Genomic DNA, 18,774 nt, shown 5'->3' with positions numbered 1-18,774 from the left:
TGCATTGGCAGGTGCCACTGAGCCACCGAGGAAATCCTCGGTTCCTTCTTGACACTGAAGCTGCAGCCTTCTCCCTCCCCATCTGTTCCTCCCAAGGCCTGACGGCTTTCTTCTCGCCCTAGATTGTGGTTCTCTCCAGAGCTGAGAGCCCAACTGTGACTGAGAAAATGCACATAAATGATCACTCCCTCTTTTCTCTCTGCTTCTCTCTCTGACCCGGTCTATGACCACGGATAAGGCCCTTTCTTAGCCTCACACTTTTCTCAGGCGTGGCCACTTCATTGCTTCTTTGCTTGCACAGACAGCCTCAGGATTGCTGTGAATTCTGCTTCTGATTTTAACCACGTACCCATCCTTCCCTCTTGGAATCCCAGCTCCAGCGTTCGTACGTCTTCTGTGTGGGCACCTCTAAACCACTTCAGATCTGCTTGTGTCTTCTTAGTTTTGACCCCCTGTTCACTCCTGACTGCTGCATGCTGACCACCCTCAGACGCCCTCTCATCCTGCCTTCTGTTCATGGATGAACGTCGGCCCTTGGCCTCTATAAATTCCAACCCACTGCCGTGGTTTTTGACACACCCTTCATGTTAATAAAAATGACTCCCAAACTTGCATCCTTAACCCTGAGATTTCTTCACATGTCAGCTCTTCGTGTCCTTTTTTCTGTCCACCTCCTCGAGTTTATTGCCTGTGAAGGCCAGTGGCCTCTTGGCCCTAGATGATGCTATGCAGTGGGTATCCTCATTTCTCATCATGGTGAAATCATTTGTAAGTTTTGGGGTAAAGTTTTAGGCTAAAATCAGTATCTCTTTACCTTTTGGCATTCATTTAGCTGCTCACTATGACCTAATGTTTACCTGTAATGCGGGCTTTTCAAAACCAAGAGCTCTGTTTTACTCCTTGGCACGTCTTGTGTGTACGCCGCGCTCTGCAGCCTTTAAGGGAATGTGTTATGATTGACATGGACACTTTGAAAGGATGCCATTCCCCCCTCCTCCATCGTTTAATGGAGAAGTCCTCATGTTGTGTCTGAAGTTTCCTCGTGATTAGATGCAGGTTGTTTTCTGGGCTGGAATCCTGGCTCGGTGCTGTGGTGTCTTTCTCATTGTGTCACATCTGGAGGTACCCAGCATCCACCTGGTCCTAACTGGTGATGCAAATGTTGATGGTTCGTGTTTGGTATTGTCCGAGTTCTCCCATGTATGACTATTATGTTCTTTCTCCCTTGCAACAAGTGAATAGTCTGCGGGGGAGACTCTCAGGTCATGCAAAGATCCTCAGTGAAATTCCTACCTGAATTGGCATCCGGTGGTGATGCTTGCCTGAACCCGCCTTTACCACGATGGTTGCCAGTGGCCTTGCCCCTCTAGTGCTTCCTCAGCATTTATCACTTGGTTCTTGGTGTTCCACTGCTGGTGAGAGACCGCCCTCCTCTTCATTTATTTATGTACCTGTCCATTCACTGAGCTCACTAACTATTCAATGGTTTACTACTTACTTTAATTATTTTGGTACCAAAATGTCCCTGATTTGCCAGTGGGAGCTCCTTCAAACTGGCTCTTGTGTCCGGACACAAATGCACGCTTACTGGATGTTAGGCCCCCTGAGAATACGTTAATACTGTGATCTGTGTATGACAGTAACTTAAATGTGCGAGGAGGGGGAGATGCCTTACGTCTGTTGGATGCTTTCTTGGGTCCTTTTGGGCGGCTGTTAGGTAAGCAGCAGCTTCCCTGGGAGCTCAGTTGGTAAAGAATCTGCCTCTGATACAGGAGACCCCGGTTTGATCCCTGGGTCGGGAAGATCCGCTGGAGAAGGGCTAAGCTCCGCACTCCAGTATTCTTGGGCTTCCCTGGGGGTTCAGACAATAAGGAATCCACCTACAATGTGGGAGACCTGGGTTTGATCCCTGGGTTGGGAAGATCCCCTGGAGAAGGAAAGGCTACCCACTCCAGTATTCTGGCCTGGAGAATTCCATGGACTGTATAGTCCATGGGGCCGCAAAGAGTCGGACGGGACTGAGCGACTTTCACTTTCACTATAAACATCTAACACATGTGCTCAAGTCGTTCCGTGGTTAAGAGCTTTGGAGTGTCACAGCACTGGAAGTTCTGCTGGCTCGCACTGGGGCATCTGTAAGGGACACTTAACTGGTATTAAGCCCTCCCTGTTCACCAGGCCGTGTTACTCACACGTATGTGGAAGGGCTTAGCGGGTCAACGTCCATTGTTGACATTCACATGAGAAAGACTGAATTAAAACTGCACCGTGAAGATGATTTTTTACCAGGAATTACAAATTTGGATGCTTACAGGGTCCAGGAGGTTAACTCAAATGATTACGGCTTGCGCTTTGGCGTGGTGTGGGTTGCAGTACACTGGAGGGCCCATGCCCTGCCTTAAAGAGACAGCTTTTCAACTCTGGTTACCTGTTCCTGTGTAGGAATACAGGTGTGAGGAAGATGGATCTTCTCACTTTTCAAGACCATCCAGAAATCTAGATTTTTATGCAAAGCCTAAAAAAATCTCCCATCATTACATCTTGTCACCTAATTTTTTTTAAAAAAAAGGTTAAAGCACACATCAGGCTAAATAAAGCATTTTTCAGGTGTATAAGGTCCTCCCCTGTGGCCCAGCAGTAAAGAATTGCCTGCAATGCTTGAGACACAGGAGATGCAGGTTTGATCCCTGGTCAGGAAGACCCCCTGGAGGAGGAAGTGGCAACCCACTCCAGTATTCTTGCCTGGAGAATCTGAGGGACTGAGGAGCCTGGTGGGCTACAGTCCATAGCATCAGAGTGTCGCTGAAGCAGCGAGCATGCACACATAGGTCTGTAAGCTGAGCCAACTAGCTCCATGCCTTCAGCCCCTGATTACCTTGGAGTACAGCAGCAGAGAATTGATAATAGAGCTTTCATGGGTCTTCTCGGGGATATAACTTGATGGTCCTGTGATTTCTTATCCATAGAAAAAATTCTTTAAGGTTCATCTTCAGTTCAGTTCAGTTGCTCAGTTGTGTCCAACTCTGCGACCCCAAGGACTGCAGCACGCCAGGCCTCCCTGGCCATCACCAAATCCCAGAGTTTACTCAAACTCATGTCCATTGAGTCAGTGATGCCATCCAACCATCTCATCTTCTGTTGTCCCCTTCTCTTCCTGCCTTCAATCTTTCCCAGCATAATGGTCTTTTCAAATAAGTCAGTTCTTTGCATCAGGTGGCCAAAGTACTGGGGCTTCGGCTTCAGCATCAGTCCTTCCAATGAACACCCAGGACTGATCTCCTTTAGGATGGACTGGTTGGATCTCCTTGCAGTCCAAGGGACTCTCAAGAGTCTTCTCCAACACCACAGTTCAAAAGCATCAATTCTTCAGCGCTCAGCTTTCTTTATAGTCCAACTCTCACATCCATACATGACTACTGGAAAAGCCATAGCTTTGACTAGATGGACCTTTGTTGGCAAAAAAAAAAAAAAAATAAGTTCATCTTAGAGTCCCAGTTAAAAAAGAAAACAAGATATAAAATCCATTGCTGGAAAACCTGAATGAATTTCTTTTAGTGTATTGCTAATGACCTCTCTCCAAAGATTCGGTTCCCAGTGGCTTCCTGGATCCAGTCTTCAGGCACATGTAGTTCTGCTCCTTGATGTTTGGAGGTCAGTTACTGGCCTTTACTCTGGAACAAAGAGGGCTTGTAAGGACCACTGCCCACCCTGTTAATACACACTGCAGCCTATCGTCCCCACCTTGCCAAGCCATTTCCAGAGGGGAGCATCTTTAGCAAAGTGCAAGTTGATCATGACTTCACAAATATTTCTACTGAATTGTTACCAAGAAAACTTTTGCCTTATGAATTTTTTTGTTTTATTACTCGGCTAAAACAAACACACTCCAGAAAGATATGTGGTGTTCACTTCACTCAAATGCTAGGCCTCAGGCCCCATCTCTCTCTCTCTTTTTCTTCCAAAGAGAAAGCATAAGAAATGCCAAGTTATAACACACGGCCCTTTTCAGGTGTGGATGGTATTTTCTGTCCTTCGTCTTACTCTGGTTAGGTCAGCTGGATTTCTGATTTGAAAAGCCTTCGAGTGCCCTCCCCCACCCCTTTTAATCTGGAGTGTAATTGCTTTACAATGTTGTGTTAGTTCCTGCTGCCCAACACCGTGAATCAGCTGTAAGGATACACGTATCCCCTCTCTCATGGGTCTCCCCACCCCATCCCCCTCATCTCCGTCATCGCAGAGCCCTGAACTGAGCGCCCCCTGCTTGGAGCGGGTTCCCACCAGCTAGCTATTTCACACACCACAGTGTATGTATCCTTTGACTGATGCGAAGAGCTGACTGATTTGAAAAGACCCTGATGCTGGGAAAGACCGAGGGCAGGAGGAGAAGGGGACGGCAGAGGATGAGATGGTTGGATGGCATCACTGACTCAATGGACATGGGTTTGAACAAGCTCCAGGAGTTGGTGATGGACAGGGAGGCCTGGCGCGCTGCAGTCCGTGGGGTCGCAGACAGTCGGACACGACTGAGCAACTGAACTGAACTGAGTATATATATGTTGATCCTAATCTCCTGATTCGTCTCCCCTCCCTTCCTCCCACCACCCCTCCATTTTTGCACGTCCGTTCTCCACATCTGCGTCTCTTTTCCTGCCCTGGGAATAGGTTCATCTGTACTGTTTTTCTAGATTCCCCGCATATGTGTTGATACATATTTGTTTTTCTCTTTCTGACTTAACGTCAGTCTGTATCAATCCGGTACAACCTATTGGTTCCTGATTGGAACTGACCGGCCTGTCAGGATACTCTTGACCCTTTGCGTCTTCTCTGAACACTCCCCTGTCTTCGATTCTTCCTGGATAGGTGGTACTGGGAAAGAAGATCTCATGAAAGGTGGTTTTTTTTGCTTTTTTCCAGTTTTTTCTCATCTGAAGACTTTCTCCGACAGGCTTGTGTCCTGGTCCCAGGGAGGGGTTCAGTTCTGAATGACTGAGTGGGCTTTCCTGGTGGCTCAGACAGTGGAGTCCATCTGCAGTGCAGGAGACCTGGGTTCAGTCCTTGGGTCGGGAAGATCCCCTGGGGAAGGGCATGGCAACCCACTCCCGTACTCTTGCCTGGAGAATCCATGGACAGAGGAGCCTGGCAGGCTGCAGTCCATGGTCACGTAGACTTGGACACCCCTGATCGACTAACACTTTCACTCTCACTGAATAGGGATGCAAATCTCTGCACTCTAATCCTCACCCTAAAGTTTCCAGTTTTCTAAAATTGGCGTCTCTTTCCTGCTCTGAATGGCGTCCCTACCTTTCAGATATCCTGGTGTCTCGTTGAAAAGGGCAAACGAGTCTCTTTCCGCCCTGGTACTTTTTTGCAGACTCAGCTTCACCGGGCACAGACCTGAAACGCAGTGGCTCGCTCCCTATGTTTACTTTTATTTCCAGCCACATCTGGAGGCCAAAATTCATAAATTTATCGCCAAGCCTGACAACAGTTTACTGAGTTCGTATGTTAAGAGACGAGGGAAAGGGGAAAGAAAAAAAAAAAACCACACACAACGGTCTCCTGACTTGTCGGGTGTAAAATGGATGGAGAACCCGATGGGCGGACCGTAAACCCCAACCGTGTTTATTAACATCTGCGGCCTGCCTGCAGACGGTGGAGGCGTGAGTCGGCCCTGTTTGTCTTGGAGGTTGAGTCCAGAGAGCTGCACGGTGTACCCTCCATATATATATGGCCAGGCATCATTTTAGTCCCGCGGAGGCCAAGGCGAGGGAACAAGGGCCGTTCAGAGGTGAGGGACCGCAGATTCGATAGAGCGAGGGCGGGAAGGGGCCCCGGCCGTGTTTACAGTAGGGGCAGGACGGTGGGTGGGCCGATTCTCGTGACGTACTTGAGGCTTTAAAAAACGGTCATAAATCTGATGCCTGTCAAACAGGGCTGGCATTTTCTTTTCCTTTCACAACCAGGTTCTGTATGACCTAAAAAAAAAAAAAATTTTTTTTTTTTTAATAACAAAAATCCTCTAAACTCGCGTGAAGAATGTCTTTTTCTCCCACTATACGGGTGGAATGTTTCCAAGAGCACACTGGAGTGTTTCAAGGGGAGGCTGGAGTCTCCCCACCCCACCCCACCCCTCACCCCCTGTCCCTCTCAATCCCTGGGGAAGGGTGTTGCCATTATTATTATTTTTTTTTTTTTTGCAGTTTTACTGAAATGTTGGAATGGGTACAGCGGCACTGACGTGCAACTCTGTTGGACAGCTTGGCTCTGACCGGAAACCTGCCCGGCCCGCTCTGGGTCGGCCAGGAGCCCCCTGCGTGAGCCAGCAGCGTCTTTAGGTGTCTGCTCTCGGGGCGTAAAGAGGGCAGGGGCCCAGGGAGCCATTCTGGAGGCCCCAGGACGCGGGGGGGATGGAGGGGAAGGATGTGCTGTTGGTGGCCAACAGCCACGGACCCTCTGACTCGAAAGAAATGTTCTGGGGATGTCCTTTTAGCAGGCGGTTTGGCTCTGGGGTGCCTCACGTCCGAGGTGAGAGCCCGCCAAAGAAAAGGGCGCTTTTTGTGGTCAGAGCCCGGGGGGCTTGGACCAAACACTTGGCTGGAGGGAATCTGTGCCTGGGGAGGGCGTGGCCCCCCAAGGAGGAGAAAGCCTGCCCGCTGCCGGCGAGGAGCTCGGGGCTGCCAGGTCGGGGAACACTGAACAAGTGTTGGAGGGCTCAGCCTGCCCCCCCACCCCGGGCCCAGGTGCGCGCCCGGCCAGCCCACTGTGTTGCCTTCCGAAGAAAAGCCCGAGGGCCCTAGCGTCCCCCTCTGCCTGCCCGGCCAGCACTGTCTGTCTCCCTGGGAAGCGCCTCCATCAGGATCACCCTGCGCTCCTGGGGCACTTGACTGTCCGCTGTTATTTTACGGGGCGTGGGGGCTTTGCCTCCCTCCACCCCACCCTGCACCCCCGGGTCACCGTGTTCCTTGTCGGCGCTGGGCAGCGTCCCAGCCAAGCTGCCAACGGTCGGAGCTGAAGTGCTCGCTGCTTTTCAAGGCATATTTCCTGGCTCCTGGCCCCGCTTGACTGCTTGGTTATTCGGGCAGGGTTGTTCGAGGGTGTGAAACCAGGCGGGCCAGAGAGGAAAGTTAGAGCTCAGGCCTGTGGGCTGGGGCTTCCCTGTCGGGGGAGGGCTGGTAGAGGGGGCACAAACCGGGCCCCTGCAGGGACCCCTGGAGGAAACCCAGCCGCGGACATGCCAGTACTTTTCCATTGATGGGTGGGGCAGAGGAGGAGAGGACTTTGAGCCCCAGCGACCGAGCAGCAGAGGGACTTCCCAGTCTTGACTCGGACAGGTTAGCCCCACAGGAGGCAAGCCGTCAGGAAGCCTTTATTCATTTATCTGTTAGTTTTAAGCACGTTTCGCTCCTGGTGAAAAGTGGAGTGGGCATGCCAGCGGCCCTCATCAATGCCTTCCCAGAGCCCAGCAAGCCAGAGAAGGACAGGCTCCTCCTGCCGCCTCGGTCCTTCCCAGCCCACTGTGAGCTCAGCTCAGCGGCAGGTGCTGCAAGGAAGCACTGCTTCTCCAAGGGCTCTCTGACTTTCCGCCCTCGCCTTGAGGTCGCGTCTACAGTTCTGTGAAAATGAGGGCTCCCCTGTGTACTCAGGGGCGTTGTGTCCTCGCAAGCCTAGCCGTTCTTTGTTCTCGCCGTTTCAGCATGCCCACTCTCCCCAGTGTGGTCTTGGAGCTGGGGCCCACCCCGGTCACCCCCAGAACGCAGGCAGAGGTGACCGCAGCCTGCCTTCACTCACGGGGCGAACGTAAGTCCTCCCCTCCAGGTGAACATCTGAAGATCGTGTCCTGCAAGGGGCCTTCATGTCACTGTCAACTGCCTCCCTCTCCCAGAGCATCCTTCTCTTTTTCTTCCTAGAAGCCTCATGATTTATCCAGTGTTTGTGTTTACTTGTGTTTATGCTCCGTGAACCTGCCTGGAATACAGGCCAGTGGGACAAGCAGAGGCTGGATTGATCTATCACTGATGAAACCCCAGCTCCCAGCAGGTCATCTGACGCCCTTTATGGACCATAAAGAAGGCTGAGTGCCAAAGAACTAATGCTTTTGAACTGTAGTGTGGGAGAAGACCCTTGAGAGTCCCTTGGACTGCAAGGAGATCCAACCAGCCCATCCTAAAGGACGTCAACCCTGAATATTCATTGGAAGGTCTGATGCTGAAGCTGAAACTCCAATACTTTGGCCATCTGATGTGAAGAACTGACTCATTGGAAAAGACCTTGATGCTGGGAAAGATTGAAGGCAGGAGGAGAAGGGGACGACAGAGGATGAGATGGTTGCAGTACATGGGGTCGCAAAGAGTTGGACACGGCTGAGCGACTGAACCACGACAAGAAGATGCCACTGCAGTATCTGAATGGACACCCCCAGGATGGGAGCTGAGGACGAGTGCAAACGGCAGAGCAGACAGGGCTGCCGCTGGGCACTGGTGGTGCCCTCTGGCTTCCCGCATCTCTCTTGGCTCTCGTTTATACTCAGCTGCTGGCAAAGAAGAGGGGAAAAAGGATTTTCTTTTAACATTCAAACCTGATTGTTGATCTCTCAAACTTGCCGTTGTGATCAGAGATGCGGAATTATGGTATATTTATTTTCGATGGGAAATGAATGCCAGCAAGATCATGAGTTTGCCATTTTTAGCAGAGATGAATCATCGCAGGGGCGTTTTTTTCTTAACCGAAGAGATGGAATTGCAATGTCCTGGCTTCTTGGGAGGTTTCTGAAAGTCTGGGTTCTGACGTGACGTTGGCATAAGGTGCATCTCTAGTTCCTTATCCTCGTGGCAGTGTGGGAGGTGGTCCTGGTCACCGGCAAAGCTGCTCATCTCGTGACCTTGTCAGGTTGGCGCTTTCTGCAGAGGGGCTCAAAAGGGTGAAGGGTTTCATCACCCACCACAGCATGCCTTTAGATTGAGAGTCTGCATCTGGTCATGAATTCTCAGATGCCCACAAGCTGGGAATTTTGGAGACTTCTCCAGGCATCTTTGAATAACCAGAGCCTTCTGGTTCAAAGTCCCAGTTGGTGTGAGAGGCTCACGGCATTTTCTCCAGGAAGGAGAGTGAATCCTACAGGCTCTGAGGTCTAGCTGGTAACACCTGTGCTGGGACAACCTTGTTCTAAACCCGACTTTGGCTCCACCCGGGTCCTCCTTTTTATTCCAAGGCCGAGCCTCCATATTTCACAGCTGGAGACTGGCTGAGGGTAGATAACCAGGGAAGAGAAAGCAGTGAGCAGATACCTAATTTTATGCAATTTGCAAAGATGCAATCGTGGCAAACATATAAAAATGTATATAAACACAGATGGTGTGGAGGGTTTTGTTTGTTTTGGGGGTATTTTTTGTCATCTGTGCCCATCTCTAAATGAACACAAATTCTTCTGCAAGTAAGTCTGTATTTCCTGCCCTGTAAGGAGATTCAGGGGTTCAAAATACAGTTGACAAACTAGCAAACTAACTTAAGAGGAGGTATGAGTTTGTGTATTAAAAAGTAGAGACATCACTTTGCTGACAAAGGTCCATCTAGTCAAAGCTATGGTCTTTCCAGTAGTCACGTATGGATCTGAGAGTTGGACCATAAAGAAGGCTGAGCACTGAGGAACTGATGCTTTTGAACTGTGGTGTTGGAGAAGACTCTTGAGAGTCATGTACTGCAAGATCCAACCAGTCCATCCTAAAGGAGATCAACCCTGAATATTCACTGGAAGATCTGATGCTAAAGCTGGAGCTCCAATACTTTGGCCACCTGATGCAAAGAGCTGACTCATTGGAAAAGACCCTGATGCTGGGAAAGAGTGAGGGCAGGAGGAGAAGGGGACGACAGAGGATGAGATGGTTGGATGGCATCACTGACTCAATGGACATGAACTTGAGCAACTCTGGGACAGAGTGAAGGACAAGGAAGCCTGGCGTGCTGCAGTCCATGGGTGGCAGAGAGTCGGACATGGCTTAGTGACTAAACAACAACAATAACATCTGCAGCAACCTTATATCCAAGTGAGGTCCTCTGTATAATAGGCTCTAGTTTCATACACTTCATCAGAACTGACTCAAATGCTTTCCTTTTTATGGCTGAGTAATTGTGTATGTGTACTAGTTTCTTTATCCATCTGTTGGTGGACGTTTAGACTGCTTCCATGCCCTAGATATTGTAAATGGTGCTGCGATGGACATTGGGGTACATGTGTCTTTTTAAATTCTGAGTCCCTTGGGTATATGCCCAGTGGTGAGATCGCCAGATTCCTATTTTTTTTCTCAACAGTCCCTTGACCTTATGGTGCAAAATTTTGCCCGTTATTCATTGGAAATAACATGGAATGTGATGGTGGCAGACTCGTTCAGCCCCAGGTCTTCCTTCATATAAGGCAGTAGAATTATCTTCCTCAGCAGAGGAGGTTTGGGGAAGCGGGATTTCTTAAGGTGGAACTGAAAGGTTTTACGTTAATCCCACAGCGTGAAAAGATGAGTGGGGATGGACCGTGCCTTCAAGGGGCATCCAACCTCCTAGGGATAATCTAATAGTACAGACATAACTGGGAATTTACAAGAGTGTGAGATAGCTGTGGAGTCTCTGAACAGGCAGGTGGAAGGACTGGAGTGTGTACCAAGTGTTTCTGGAAACTAGTGGTGCTGCAGTTTCTACTGACGCCTGTGCCTACGTAAATGGAAATGCCGCCCACATCTTCTGAAACTAGGGTGACAGGCGCACCTGATCTCTGCCCCAGCTCTGGGTTTGACCCTTCAGCCCCTGAAGTTGATAAAACTTTGCTTGCTCGTGTTCCTTGGTATAAGGCACAGCTTGACAGCCTCTGTGTGTGTGTGTGTATGTATGTGTGTATATGTGTGTGCATGTGTGTGTATGTATGCGTGTGTGTAGGTGTGTGCATATGTGTGTGTCTGTGTGTATATGTATGTGTGCATGTATGTGTGTGTGCATGTGTATGTGTGTATGTATTGTGTAGGTGTGTGCGTGCGTGTAAGTGTGCATGTGTGTGCGTGCACATGTGTGTGCATATGTGTATGTGCGTGCATGTGTGTATGTGTGCATGTATGTGCGTGCATGTGTGTGTATGTGTGTATATGTGTGTGCATGTGTGTATGTGTGCGCATGCATGTGTGTATGTATGTGTGTGTCTCTGTATATGTGTGTGCATATGTGTGTCTGTGTGTATATGTGTGTGCATGTATGTGTGTGCGTGCGTGTACATGTGTGTTCGCACGTGTTTACATGTGTACGCGTGTGTACATGTGTGCGCGCATGTATGTTTGTGTGTGTGCGTGTGTGTGCGCGTGTGTGCACATGTGCGTGTATGTGTGTGCTGTGTGTATTTGTGTACGTGTGTACATGTGTGTGCATGTGTGTCTGTATGTGCGTGTGTACATGTGTGTGTACATGTGTGTGTACTGTGTGTGTACTGTGTGTGTACATGTGTGTGTGTGCACGCACACCTCCTATGCACTGTGCAGTCGGGCTGTGTCCAGTTTCTGCATCAGGCTCCAAGCCCCCGGGCAGTCAGTGCGTGCATGTTTGTGTGACAAGTCGCCTCAGTCATGTCCGACTCTTTGTGACCCGGCGGGCTGTGGCCCACCAGGCTCATCTGTCTGTGGGATCCTCTGGGCAAGAGTACTGGAGTGGGTTGCCACTGCCTTCTCCAGGGATCTTCCCAACCCAGGGATGGAACCTGCATCTCTTACGATGCCTCTCGCGTCAGCAGGCGGGTTCTTTACCACTAGTGCCACCTGGGAAGCCCCCAGGGGGTCAGATGTGTGTCTGCTCTGTGCTCCGTTACACACGTGCCCTTGTGTGTGAACCTCTACGCTCTTAGAGGACCGTTTAGCCCTGTGTCTGGGGCTTTCTGAGTCTACGGCAGGAGGGCTGATCTTCTCTCCTTTTTTGCTCCATCCCCCCAGCCTTCCTCATGGGTCATCACATCCATCCACAGCTGGAGGGTGTGGGGCCTGGGTCCCAACAGGTCCCTCGTCTCCTCGGAAGCCTAGAGAGTGAGACGGAGGTCCATCATTGTCTTACCTCTGACCTCCAGCTTTAAGAAACTGTCTAAAATCACACCCCAAACCCAGCCTGGGAACCGGTGGTGTCAGACCACGAATGGGGCCAGGCTGGGTCCCCACACTGCCGGGTCCCATGAGGGGCCTGTCGCCCTGGGATCCGGAAAGCCAAGTTAATCAACCATCTGATCTGTCTGGCCCCGAGTCTGAGCTCGCGGCTTTGCCATCAGCCAAGCCTGGCAAAGGACGTGTCATATTATGGGGCTTCAGGAATTCCTTTTGATATTTTAAAATATCTGCACATTCTTCTGCTGGTCTCAGTTAAATAACCTCTCTTCTGTTAGGGTTTTGTGATAAACCCGAAGAAACCTGCCCCCGTTGCCCACACTTGCCTTCCACAAGGAAAATAATCATCTTTCCTGCTCACAACTTGCCTTTCTTCTGAGATGGCCCATCTCCAGCCCGCCCACCCCGGCCCCCTGCTGGGTTCTTCCGTGTCCCCAGACATCCCGGGGAGACAGGAAAAGGATGCAGATTGTCCTGATTTTGCTGATGGAAATGATACAGCAGCAGGGACGCAGGGTCGGGGCTGGGCTGCCCCGGGCTCCCACGAGGGCCTCTGGCTTGCTCTTCTGGTTCTGGGCTCAGCCAAGCACCTCCCAGCGGCCTCATTCAAACGTCGCCTCTGCCACGCATTCTTGCCTTCTGTCCTCGGTGGTTAATCGATCACCTTTTGCCTGCCTGCTTTGTAGGTGGCTATGAACTACGTTCTCATCACTGATGCTCAGAAAAGTGTTAAAGACCTCTTGTGCCCCAGACAGTACAGCTAAAAAGTGGCAAAGTTGTAATTCACACCTGGAGAGGCTGAATGTCTTTGTTTCCACTGAGCCAGGTGAACTCTGGCAAATGACACGGCAGCTGTTCTCTGCTCCCCTGCCGGGTGACCTACTTGCCACCAGGGCGGTGGAGCCATGCTCTCGCCTTGCCCACAGTCGGCGTATCATGTACGTGCGTAAACACCAATATGTAACATTTGTTGTTGTTGTTCTTGGGTCACTAAATCCTGTCCTCCTCTTTGTGACCGCATGACTGCACTGGGCTTCCCTGGTGGCGCAGATGGTAAAGAGTCTTCCTGCAATGCAGGAGACCTGGGTTCTATCCCTGGGTCGGGAAGATCCCCTGGAGAAGGAAATGGCAACCCACTCCAGTATTCTTGCCTGGAGGATCCCATGGACAGAGGAGCCTGGCAGGCCACAGCCCATGGGGTCACAAAGAGTCGGACACGACTGAGCTTTGAACTTTTGAACTTTTTTTGGACTGCAGCACACCAGGCTTCCCTGTCCTTCAGTATCTCCCAGAGCTTGCTCAAACTCATGTCCATAGAGTCAGTGATGCCATCCAACCATCTCATCCTCTGTTGTTCCCTTCTCCTTTTGCCTTCAATCTTTCCTAGCATCAGGGTCTTTTCCAAAGCCAACTTTTCCAGAGTCAGCTCTTTGCATCAGGTGGCAAAGTATTGGAGCTTCAGCTTCAGCATCAGTCCTTCCAATGAATATTCAGGACTGATTTCCTTTAGGATTGGCTCTTTTGATCTACTTGAAGTCCAAGGGATTCTCATATGTTACATATTACAAATGTTATATGTAACATATAACACCTATAATATAATCTATAATATACACATAGATTATGTAACATATCCATATATAATGAGGGATTCCCTCATAGGTCACTTGGTAAAGAATCTGCCTGCAGAGCAGGAGACCAGAGTTCGATTCCTGGGTTGGGAAGATCCCCTGGAGAAGGAAAGAGCAACCCTTTCCAGTATTCTTGCTGGGAAATCCCATGGACAGAGGAGCCTGGTGGGGTACAGTCCATAGAATCGCAAAAGTCGGACACGAGTTAGCAACTAAAATCATGTAATATGTATCACAAAACGCGAGCATCATTTGTTTCAGGGTCTTATTTCTGCTCTGGGAGTGGGGACCTGTCTTTCCCAGTTGGCGTTGTTACCACCTAGTCTAAAAACACAAGCACATAGTAGGTGCCTTGTCCACATTAGACCGCCCCTGTGGTGTGCGGTGACTTTAGGTAAGGTCCGGGCCCACCTGTGTGTTGTGTTTTCTTGTTACAGGGTTGCAGGGAGGCTTCATGTGAGTTTCTTTTTTTTTTGTTAAGAAAGCCGCTCCTTCTTCTCTGCCTTCTCCTTCACTGCTGCTGTCAGTGTCCAGCGTCCACCGGGCTGGCTGGCCACGGCGTGGCCCTGAGGAGGGGCTGGGGGTGAGTGTGCACCCAGCTACAAGCTCCGTGCCTCACCCTGGCTGTCGTCTGCCTGCCCGGGGCCCGCCGGGGCCCTGGGGAGGGCCCTGCAGTGCTCAGTCCAGCCGTCGAAGGAGAACTCCCTGCCTACGGGGACAGGCTTCTGCGTGTCACATGGGAGCACGAGCGCCTTCGGTTCCCAGAATGAGCCGTGTCCCCGGGGCTCGGCTGGGCCTTGGAAAGACCTCGGGCCTCCCCGGGAAGCAGGGCGCTGGGTGACCCGGCCCCCCTGCTCCGGCCAGCCAGGACAGGTCCAGCTCTGCTTGTGCTTAGCACAGGGGCCCTGGGTCCGAGTTTGTTCGCGAGGAGGGGAGGCATTTAAATGATCACACGTAGTAACATTTACTATGCTCCGGACACTGTCGGAAGTGCTTTACCAACCTTAATTCATTGACCCTTCCAACAGCCTTGGAGGGCGGTGCTGTTCATATTGTTGTGCCGACTGCTGGCAAATGAGGAAACCGAGATCCAGACAAAGTCCAAGTTGTATGTGACTACTCACACGGTCCCAGCTGATGCTGGGAGCTGCTGCTTTAAGAAAGAATTTGGAGAACCGTGAAGGGTCTTCCCTGCGGCCCCCGGAATCTCAAGTTGACTGAAAAAGCAACAAAGGAAGCTGATGGCTGGGCACTGGGGAGGGGAAGACAGAGAGAAAGTGGAATCAGATCCTTTGGCCACTTCCATCGTGACCAGCCCAGACAGCAACCCCAGGAGGTGGGGGCTTCTTTGTCCCCCAACCACAAGGCATAGCACTTAAGTTGGGATTTGCCCATCAGTAAATCAAGGTATGTGAAAAGTGAGCCGGGGAACTGACTGTTTCCCCATTTTTTTTTTTTTTATTAAAACAAACAGCACCGTGAAATGTCAACCTGTTGGTCGTTTGGAAAGTTTGCGACATGGAAAGGCAATTGCCCAAATGACTTTTTAAAAGTATGAGAATGTGCCTGGCTGAACGTTTTTTAATTAACGCCTCAAGTTAATGTTAATAACTATTCATAGCTCGGCGAGCTGGGTTTGGGGTGGTTGAAGGAAAATTTGGTATCTCTGGCAGAGGTGCAATGTTGACCTGGCTGGCAAGGGGGCTGTCAGCCGCTTTCGCAAACCTCAGGGACCTCGGGGCCCATGTGGGCCCGTTTGCAGTCAGGGTGTGGGCTTACAGAGCATCACTAGACCTTTCTTGCCACCCAGGTGGTCCCTGGGACTCAGGTCTCCCCAGATATGCCCACCCCCAATCTGGTGAGCAATCCTCTCAAGGGGATTCTTAAAAAAAAAATGTTGCTTGGGGTCACACCATTTAAACTTACCTCCCTGATTTTCTGTGATCTCATTTTTCCTTAAAATATCTTTGGAAAAATGTTTTTGAGTTGAGCATTTTGTTTTCCATTCAGACACGGTGGAGCTGACACACGGGGGCCAGGGCTGGGCGGGAGGGCGGGGCCCCGGGCCTCGCACACCTTTGCGGGCTGGTCCTTAGCCGGCTGGGGGCGCGCGGGGCCGCAGTAGCTGCTTCATCCCTGCCCGAGGATGCTGCAGCTCCAGGTCACGGGTGGGTACATGCCATGTGCGGAACGTGTCCCTCCAGGCAAAGATGTGATTTTAAAAGAGAAAGCTGGAAACACTTCCGGTTATTTTTTAAAATATATTTTAAATGGGAAGATAGTTGCTTTACAATATTGTATGTAAATTTCACACTGTATGACCGTGTGAGCCAGCCGCAAGTACACGTGTCCCCTCCCCCACCCCTCCCCCACTCTCCCCCACCCCTCCCCACCCCTCCCCCACCCCACCCCCAGGATCGTCACAGCACCGGGCTGAGCGCCCTACACAGCAGCTTTCCACTAGCTCTCTGCTTTGCATAAGGTAATCTATGTGTCCCAGGGCTCCTCTCTTTCATCCTACCTTTTCCTTCCACCGCTGTGTCTACAGGTACATTCTCTATGTCTGCGTCTGTAGTCCTGCCCTGCAAAGAGATTCATCAGTACCATTTTTCTAGCCTCTGTATATAAGCGTTAATATATGATGTTTGTTTTTCTTTTTCTGACTGACTTCACTCTGCCTAACAGGCTCTCTGTTCATCCACCTAGCTTCAACTGACCCAAGTTTCCTCCTCCTAATGGCTGAGTAATGTTGCATGGTGTGTATGTGCTACAACTTCTTTATTCATTCCTCTGTTGATGGACAGCTAGGTTGCTTCCGTGTCCTGGCTATTGTACACAGTGCTGCAGTGAACACTGGGGCACATGTGTCTTTTTGAATTACGGTTTTCTCAGGGTATATGCAGCCTTCTCAGGCGGCACTAGTGGTAAAGAACCCTCCTGCCAATGTGGGAGACATAAGAGATGCAGGTTCGATCGCTGTGCTGTGTTGGGAAGGTCCCCTGGAGAAGGGAATGGCAACCCACTCCAGTATTCTTGCCTGGAAAATCCCGTGGACAGAGGAGCCTGGTGGGCTAGAGTCCATGGGGTCGCAGAGAGTCGGACACGGCTGAGGGACTAACGCACACACACAGGGGTACAGGCAGAGGTGACTCAAGTGTGAGTCATCGCTGACACCTGGAAGGTCAGGTGAGACTTGGACTGGGCTTGGACAGAAGGTCTGGGGAGAGGCAGCGCAGGGGAGGTGTTGCAGGTGGGGCAGCGAAGGTTAGTTAAGACGCCTGCAGCGCAGTCCTGAGCAAGACTGGAGCGAGAAGAGGACCCACATGCAGACGGCCTCTGATTCTAGTCTCTGCGACAGGAAGAAGGCAGTGGAAACCACTGACAGCGGCTCAGGGGAGTCTGACTGAGCTCACTGGTATTTTGGGATGATAAACTGGAGAGTTTTGTAGAGTGGACTGGAAAAGGAGAGTCTAAAGTCAAGGCGCTCCGATAGGGGGTTATCGAAACAGTGGAAGGCAGAGTAACAGGTTGCTTTCTGCTTCACCCCTGGAGCTGGAGGAACTTGGTACAAATGTTGACTCAACTTCTCATAGCCACCTGACCTTGGGCAAGTGTTAAGTCTTTCTGTACGTCAATTACCTTATCTTTCGTAGAGGGATACTAATATTCATTCATTCACTCAGCCAAAAGATATGATACCCGTATCGTACGTATCATACAATGTATGCTATATATTCATACAATGGAGAACAAAACAGACAGGCTCTCTGCACTCCAGGATCTAGTAGCAGAGGCACAACTGAAATGAAATAAACAAACTCAGTCATTTCCAATGAGGTTAAGTGTGCCGTGATGGATGCAGCTGAGTTGTACCACTTGGGTGGCCGTGTGATAAAGCCATTGTGGAGAATGTACTCTTGGAGAATGTGCTGTCCAAGCAGCAGGAACTTTGGAAGTTAAGGGAAGTGGTTCCACTAAGGAAACAGCAGGTGCAAAGGCCCTGAGGCACCAAAGAGCTTGGAGCTTTCTAGCCCAGAACTAGGGCCAGGGATAGGGAACGAGGTGAAGGATAGTGAACGCAGTGAGAAGGGATACCAGAGGAGGGCATACCACATGTGAAGGGCTGGGACACAATCGACCATAAATAACATTTTTATTATGGGAACATTTTGGACCTGAGGTTATCATGGCCATGGGGAGATAACAGAAGATGGACTGTGAACAACCTTAGCAGAAGGACCAGCTGGAGTTGGAGTGAGTAACTCAGCGTCAGGGCAGGGCTGTGCATCTGGGTGATGGGGAGAGTGAAGCTGAATTCACTGAAGTGAGGAGCTCCCCAGGGGAGCCCGGCTGAGGGGGATGGAAGAGGTCCCATTCGTCCTCGAGAATTGTTGATGACTTGGCAATCAGTGACCAGCCTGCCCTGTGGGCAGCTGGGCTTAGGGAAAAAGGTTAGACGCAGGGTTTCAGGGAATCTTTAAGGAGGAAGGGAAAGGGTGGCAATTCAACTGACTGGACCTGGGTGCCGACCGGGGTACATCCGCTCCCTCTCAGCCAGGCGCGCAGAGGGGAGCAGACTCTTGCTTCCAGGTTGGCCCCTGCAAGCTTCGTCGTGGAGCCGGGGTCTGTTTGCAGCCGGGGGTTGGGTAGCAGACTCCGGGCAGTGGTAGGTCCTGAACTGAAACGCGGATGCCATCAGGGAGCCCTCTGTCTGTGATAGGGCAGGTATTCGGAAAATGCCACAGAGCAGGTCTGCTGAGCCCTGGGGCTGCAGCCTGTCAGTGGGGCAAGGACTCCTAGTCAGATACACAGGCCAGGCCAGCGCTGACCGTATCCTTCAGGGACATCTCAGGCTGCCTCTAAGATCACCCCGAGGCCCTGACTTTCTGGGGCTGTCTGACTTCTGGGCTCACCCTGGCCGAGCGAGTCCCCAGGGTGCCCTTGCCGAATTGCACCTTGAACCCCAAACTTTGGGTCAGGCTAGCAGCCACGACCCCCAATTTCCAATTCATTTTTGATTTCACAAG

The 18,774-nt window shown here is 50.9% G+C and overlaps 1 protein-coding gene across 4 annotated transcripts in view; it reads left to right on the top strand.

The window, feature by feature from the left end:
* Nucleotides 1–18,774, top strand: part of LOC122431083 — a 156,571-nt gene that overhangs the window by 105,908 nt on the left and 31,889 nt on the right. The window contains exon 1 of one of the 4 annotated variants that reach the window (XR_006266481.1): nucleotides 8,750–8,761. The exons of the other annotated variants lie outside the window; for them this stretch is intronic. The gene's annotated coding sequence lies outside the window, so the exon portion shown is untranslated. Of the gene's footprint in view, nucleotides 1–8,749; nucleotides 8,762–18,774 lie in introns of those variants that run through there. 4 annotated transcript variants of the gene reach the window in all.

Source organism: Cervus canadensis, chromosome 1 (genome assembly GCF_019320065.1).
Source record: "Cervus canadensis isolate Bull #8, Minnesota chromosome 1, ASM1932006v1, whole genome shotgun sequence".
Taxonomy (NCBI): domain Eukaryota; kingdom Metazoa; phylum Chordata; class Mammalia; order Artiodactyla; family Cervidae; genus Cervus; species Cervus canadensis.
This window is presented reverse-complemented; position numbering and strand designations above follow the sequence as displayed.